This window comes from Carassius auratus, unplaced genomic scaffold, assembly GCF_003368295.1.
Source record: "Carassius auratus strain Wakin unplaced genomic scaffold, ASM336829v1 scaf_tig00035537, whole genome shotgun sequence".
Taxonomy (NCBI): Eukaryota; Metazoa; Chordata; class Actinopteri; order Cypriniformes; family Cyprinidae; genus Carassius; species Carassius auratus.
Window position 1 is genome coordinate 1 of NW_020526238.1, and position 7,500 is coordinate 7,500.

General features: G+C 42.2%; 1 long non-coding RNA gene across 1 annotated transcript; it reads left to right on the plus strand.

Annotated features, from left to right (window-relative positions):
- The first annotated feature begins 656 nt into the window (after positions 1 to 656).
- Positions 657 to 2,932, plus strand: LOC113082018 (uncharacterized). Its single transcript, XR_003282398.1, has 4 exons — positions 657 to 693; positions 1,155 to 1,241; positions 1,392 to 1,428; positions 2,734 to 2,932. It is a non-coding gene; the product is annotated as an uncharacterized LOC113082018 (long non-coding RNA).
- Positions 2,933 to 7,500: the final 4,568 nt, after the last annotated feature.

The window sequence follows — 7,500 nt, forward strand, 5'->3', positions numbered from 1 at the left end:
GTTTGTATTGTATGTCCGTGATGAAAGCAGCGAGTGGAGTGTGTACTACAGTAGAGCGTAGTATGCTAATAACTGCTGAATCCGATTAACACAGGACACTCATGCTCGTATGAATATATATTCATCTGGGTCAGTGTTCTCCTCTTTATAATGCTGATGTGGCATCTGATTAGGATAAAGATACGAGGCCGGCTGCCATAATTAACAGGCATTAATGTTGCATGAGTCTCTGTAAGTTCAGGAGAAGAGCGGCCCATCTATTCAGCTCAAGAGTCTTTATTAATTACACTGATAATTCCTCTCGCGTGAACCCATTCTCCGTTTGTTCTGCAGCCGGATCTCCATGAGAAAGAGCCGTGACCCTTGAGCATGAGATGATGTTTCATTCATAACGGTCTCTGATTCTCTAGACTGTGTTCTGAACATGTCTGTATTGTGATCGATGGACAGGCAAAGCAAAGAGATGAAGGCCAATCAGGCGAAGACGTCGATGGAGAACAGCAAAGCCATCAATCAGGACAAGAGCATCAAAAACAAGGCAGAGCGCGAGAGGTGCGGCACGACACACGGACGGCACAGTGCCATTAATAAATCATCATCTGTCACAGTTTTAACGTGTTTGTGTGTTTGTGTCTCAGGAGAGTTCGGGAGCTCAGCAGCAACACCAAAAAGTTCCTGGAGGAGAGAAAAAGGGTTAGTTGATGGTCTTCAGTGTTAGCTGATACCTACAGCTCCGTTCTGTGAAGAATGGCTTTGGTTTGAGAGCTTGATCCAGGATAACTGACTTTATAAAGATGTATGATTAATGGAATGAGAAAACGCAATCCCACTTTTACAGTCAAAGTTATTTCCATATTCTATATTTCCATTTAATTTTGTTAAACTGCATTAAAAGGTTTGATCTCTCATGATACTGAAGCCTGTTTCGTGAGATTATGATTTTTGCAGTGTTTCTGAGACTAAAATGATTTCTGCAGTGCTTTATACAGCACAGATGTGTTGAAGCAGCTTCACAGAGATAAACAGGACATAACTGTATTAATGTTTCTCTGTATATAAACTGCTCCTCATTAGATAAAAGCATGTGTTAAATGAATATAGTATTTTCCTCTGATGTGCATGCGTCTGAAGATGATGATGTTCTTCTTCCTCAGCTGGCCATGAAGCAGGCGAAGGAGCTGGAGCAGCTGCAGAAATCCCAGCGAGAGCAGCTGGACAAACTGGAGAAGTTCAACGAGCAGGTGAAAGCTCACGCTCACAGAGACGGGGTTTCAGAAGAGCGCCGCCCTCTCGATTTCATTTGATTTGTGTTTTGTCCTCCATTACTCATGTTCTGTACATGAGACGTCTGAAGCCATTCCTTAAATATGATTTGCCTTTTCTTTGAACAGCTTTTGAAATCCCATCATGCAAACAGTCAGACTCAAGGTAGGCTCACGCATTGCTCTCCTCTTTCTTCACTTTCCTCTATCAGTCTCCTTTCTGTCTGATTGACCCTTGACTCGAGCTTCTAAAACACATCCAGTTGATAAGCTGTCAATCACATGCATCACGTCTTCAGTTATTGGCCATTTGTTGTAAAGTCCCGCCCAGTTGACAGCTCATCCAATCATCATAGATCAGTCACTGCGCTCATGACAGGACTCTGTATACAGAACATGTATCTGCAGAACGAGAGAGAAGTTGTGTATAAATGAACTGATGAACTTTTTCAGAAGGATTTGTTCTGTGTTCAAACACACGCTGCGTTCTGCTCTCAGGGGTGTTATGAAACGATACTCAGTCATGAAGAGTGTGTGTGAGCGCAGTATTAGTCATCCGCAGTGTTTGATTGTTGTGTGCTGCATCAGACATCGACTCGTTTATTCACAGAGAATCACTCTGAACACATGGGAATCATGAAGAACTGAACAATACTGATTCTGATTCCACTACTTGATGACTCCATTCACGAATGTCTTAATTACACTGATTTAGTTTGAAGCTGAACTTGATGAAAGTAATGGCCTGTGGATCAGAGAGTCAAAAACCACTCCAAACGGTTCAGAGAGTAAACGAATCATTCGAGTGATTCAATAAGTCATCAAATGATTCAGTTGCCGTTGGTTTTTCTGTCATGGACACCTTCCTTCCTTTCATCATACTTGATTTGAGATTATTTTTATAAATGGGCTGAATAAAGAAAAGAACATGCTGGGGCTGTACAACAACTAATCTATTAAACATTGTGGTTTTGCTCAAAAATATTATCTTGTTTATTGTCATTTTAATTGTTTCGTCAGAATTATTGCACTCACATAAGCACAAATCAAGACATCCCAAAATGAGAACAGACTGGCTGTTTGACACTGTTATTGAGCAGAATATCTCAGGAGAAATGCTTCCATGTTTGCTTTTCCCGTAATGTAGAGAGAGTGTGTGTGGTTGCCAGGTTGAAAAATAAAACATGAAAGCTCTGTTTTGAGGATCTGGCAACCCTGACAATGAAACCTCATTAAAATGAGATGTTTTCAGGATATATAACGAGCATTCAAATATCACAGATAATTATGCCTACAATATGCCAAACTACTATTTTTTTTTTTAACCATTCCTCTTCATTACAAAGATTCACAAAAAAATGCAAATCGATTTTTTTTTGGTAAAAGGATATACATCTTAACAGCATTTTAAATCTAAACATTAGATCCGTATGAATGAACGCAGTGTAAATAATCTGCTGTGATTCTCCAGGCCAAAGACATGCAGAAGATGGTGAAGCTGGAGGAGGACATGGACCGCAGACCAGCCACGGTGGTGTAAGCTCTCCGTCCTCCACAGGAGCGAGCTGAAGAGTCCGTCTTCATCCGTGCTTCATCCCAGTCTGTAGTCTATAAGCCCCGCCCATTCTCCCTACCTCAGCTCTAGCCCCGCCCACCACAGTTAACTCCTCCTCTGCCAGCGGCGTCCAGCCAATCCGGCTCTTACTGTAGCCTCCGCCCACTCTGCTTCAGACGAGCTCCCCAGGACAGACTCATCACACACGTTTTTATACACCACCCATCCTCATCATCCTCATCTTCATCAGCAGCGCGCAGCGGTCAGCTCTAAAGTGTTCTTTCACTCGTATCTTCACTGAGCTAGTAAACTGTAGCAGAGTGAGACGAGTCGGAGTGTTTGTCTCACTCTCTGAACGATGTGCTTGTTCTCCCGTCCTGAGCACTTTATATGTGTTAGGATTCAGAGGATCTGTGAGGATGTAGCAGAGCTCTAAGCTTTCCTCTGAACACACTACGAATGTAGACGCACAGTCTCACACCAAGTGTCCGCGAGCTTTTATCATCTGTTTCCTCTCCGTTTTTAAGATCCGACTCGCACCTCATTTATTTTCTGTGGTTTTAATCAGGCTTTGAGATGAGATGATGGAGGTGCTATCCTGAGAACCGCACGGAAAACCCATCTGCTCCTCTCTGGACAGCACACTGAAACTTTGTTTGCACTTGTGTTTGTGTTGTTTTATTTTCCGCTGTAATGTATTGGTACTTGTTTTAAAGAAAGGTGATTGTACACTGCAAAAAAAAACATGTTCTTAGTACTCATGGATTGTTTACCAGTAAAAAATAACTAAACCACAAAACATAAATCCAAGATGACAGTCACAATGACGAGATGTTTCTGGATAGTGTATCAAAATTAGATGCGTTTATTCTTAAAACAAGAAAGAACAGGCCAGTGGTCAGAAAAACTTCTCTTTGGATGAAGTGTATTGTTCTGAGCCCATCTGCAGATATCTGTTCTTGTTTTAATCATAAACTCTCTTCATCTTGATCAGTTTCTCAGAAACGAGACTTCACGTGTGGTTTTGCGTCTCCAGTAAAGGAGTCTTGATTTAAGGATGTTTAGAGATTAGTTCTGGAGAACCAGACAGAAACACTCATGTCCCGGCTGGTGTCTGCTTTTATTTGTTTGATTATATGTGTGTTGGTTGTTGTGAGCTTTCCATCGGTTGTTTTATTCCTTTCTTCTTCTTTTCTTTGCATCATGTTTTAAAGTGTTTGGCGGTGAACACATATCTCGTGTGAAAGCAAAGTGCTTTTAAATCTCCATCGCTTACAAATGTGCCACTATATGTCAGGTAGGACGTTTAAATTATTTTACAATATAATGGCCAAAATAAGGGGTTATTTATATAAAGATGCATATAAATATATAATAGTGAGTAGTTTAAGACTACGTTTGGTTTCGTAGAAGCTGTTTGCACTAGCTGAATGTTTTCTGTTGTGCGACCTCCACGTAGACCTTTGCTCTGATATTATAGTTTGCAGAAAAGCAGATTATTTTTGCAGAACTGTCGCGCTCCTGAATTTCATCCGTTTCTATTTGTTTGTCTTCTGAGCTTTCTGTAGCTTCTCAATGGATCATGCTGTAAGTGCTTTTGTATTTATAAATATATATCGTATTATGTCAAACTTCTAGCAATGAAAATACTCAGAAAATACTGTTGTTATCCTGCTACTTTAATACTGTTTTATAGTATGTGTCCCAATAAACTCTCCCAGGTGTTAAATGAAAACGCTTGCGGTCTGTTCATTCAGATTAAATACCAGCATCTGTGGTTGGACTGAATTTCACCGTGAAAAAATATGGTGTTAAGATTTTAGTGTTTTACAGACTTAACTTAAATTCATAATAATATACTGTATTTCATTAACGGATGTAATGTTAATACCTGTTTTTAACCATTGTAATGCACTAATAACCACCAAAAACAGGAGGTGATGAGAAAGTCAACGTGACGAACCAAAGCTCATCACTTTCTACGAGCTGAGGAGGACAATGCTTGTACATAGAAGAACATTAAACCCCATCACGGTGACACATTACACTGAAATAATGCAATAAACATGAATATAACAACATTAGATGTGAGAGTAAACCCTGATGCACACAACTGATAAGAAAAAACGAAGAAGAAACGTTATTTAAACCAAAAATAAGATCAAATGTGAAGTGTCATGCAGGGAATTCAGGGAGTGTCGATCTGTATTTTACTGTAAAATTACATTAAATGTAATTGCGTTTATTCACTGAATAAAGTGTGGAAACTTCAGTTAACCAATTACCGTATTTTTCAGACTATAAGTCTCCAGCCGCCAGAGGGCGCTCTATGTGTTCAGTGTAGACTACAGGAGCATTGAGCAGGCACAGAGCGCCCTCTGGTGGCTGGAGACGGTAATGTGAACTCTTGGTTTCATTTCTCTTGGTTCATGTCGAATTAATTTTGATAAATAACTTGCACCTGACTATAAGTCACAGGACCAGCCAAACTATGAAAAAAAGTGTGACTTATAGTCCGGAAAATACGGTAACAGGTTTTTACTGTAGCATTTTTACCGGTCTTCTACTGTTAGAATCACAATAATTTCTTACAGTATGTAGTTCTCTCCCTAAAACATGAAGATTGTCAAGCAACATTGAGTTCATCCAAATTTCACCAAAATCTTCTGAGAAGTGACTCTAATATGAGTCAGAAACTGATTTCGTCTCTTCTGAGCAAGATTCATTCATGTGTTTTGTACACAGATATATTTTAGTCAGATTTGTTAATGTTCATCTAATCTCATATTATTAGTGACATTTCTTTCTGTTGTAAAGATGTTTTCTTGTGGATTGTTTGACTACTCAAGAGAGAATATAGGAAAATATCACTTAATTTGTGTTTCCTGCCAGTTAAACTTCACATGTGTGTCATCGATGTGTCCTGGGTTAGGGTTAGGGCTCGTCCTGACTCGTCCAAGCTTTTATAACGGGCACTGAAATGTCCATCAGTTCAAAAGAAGTCACATAAAGCGCGTCCATCCGTGATCATAAGTGTATCCTAAAATGAAGTGACATTCAGCCAAGTATGGTGACCCATACTCAGAATTTGTGCTCTGCATTTAACCCATCCGAAGTGCACATACACAGAGCAGTGAACACACACACACACACACACACTGTGAGCACACACCCGGAGCAGTGTTCATCATTTATGCTGCGGCGCCCGGGGAGCAGTTGGGGGTTCGATGCCTTGCTCAAGGGCTCCTCAGTCGTGGTATTGAAGGTGGAGAGAGAGCTGTTCATGCACTCCCCCCACCCACAATTCCTGCCGGCCCGAGACTAGAACCTACAACCCTTCGATTGGGAGTCCAACCCTCTAACCATTAGGCCACGACTTCCCCATGATGAACTGAGACGGCTGTGATCTTTGATTGATTCTGACGCATCTCTGTGTCACTGGTTTTAATAAAGGTAAAGAGTAGTAACTGATTTTGGCACATTGATTACCATTTGTATGATCACATTTACTACAAATATGATTAAAAAAGGTTAGTGTAGCAAAACCTTACCGCGGTTTAACTATTGTAACCATGTTTTCCAGTGGTTAAAAACCATGAATAATTTTCGTCAGGGAGTGTAAGTTTCCTCTGTGGAGTGTGTGTAGTGTTTTACACTTTACTAGAGTGTGTAGACTGCAAAACCAGCTAGACTTCACTGATTTCTGTCAGAGAGCAACAAACAAATCTCCTTCAGCCGCTTCACTGAAAGTAATGTTCAGTGTGAAATCCTTGAATCCAGTGTGTGTGAGTAAGTGTCCAGTGAGTGTTTATTCATAAGGTTCAGTCGGCGTGTTTCTCTGAAGCCCTTATTATAATCAGCACATTAAAACACATCCACTTAGGAACAATACTGTGTGATGATGAGATTCATGTTGTCGTGGCAACTCCAAAGTGCAGTGGTATAAAGGATGCGGAGATCTCCATCAGCCACGGAGAATAATCTGACCGTAGAAACATGCTGAGACTCTCGGACAGGAGCAGCTCCAAAACCAACAGCCGAATCCTTCTGGACGCCATCTCCAACGACAAGCTGCACCTCACCAAGTTCATCTTAGACGCTCTGGATGGGAAGATCATCGACTCCGAGAGCGAAGGTGCGCAGACGCCTCTGATCTCCGCCGTGTTTCTGCAGGACTCGGGTGCGAGGTGCAGGTTTGTGAATCTTCTGCTGCAGAGGGGTGCGAGCGTGAATCTCCCGGACGAGAGCGGACGCACGCCGCTGAGCTATGCCTGTGAGATGGGACACCTGGACACGGTGAAGATCCTGGTGAAGAGCGGCGCTGACCCCGAGGCCGCGGACGCTTGGGGAAACACTGCGCTCATGTACGCTGCTGCGGCCGGACACGCACACGTCCTGGAGTTCCTGGTGCGTGCTTTCAAAAGACTGGGTCTCCAGATCGACCGGCAAAACAAGGTGGGCAACTCTGCGGTGGAGGTGGCCAGGTATCTCGGACACAAGGACTGCTTGCAGGCGCTGCGGAGTCACTCCAGGAGAGTCCACGAGGAGGATGAGGATGATGCACTCGCTGAGAAACTTTCCACAGTGAACATCAGCGAAGATGAACATCTTCAGATCCATCCAACAAGAGCTTCCCCTGAAGAAGCGAAGCGGCCTTCCATCGGCTCGAGCCGCAGTCGATCC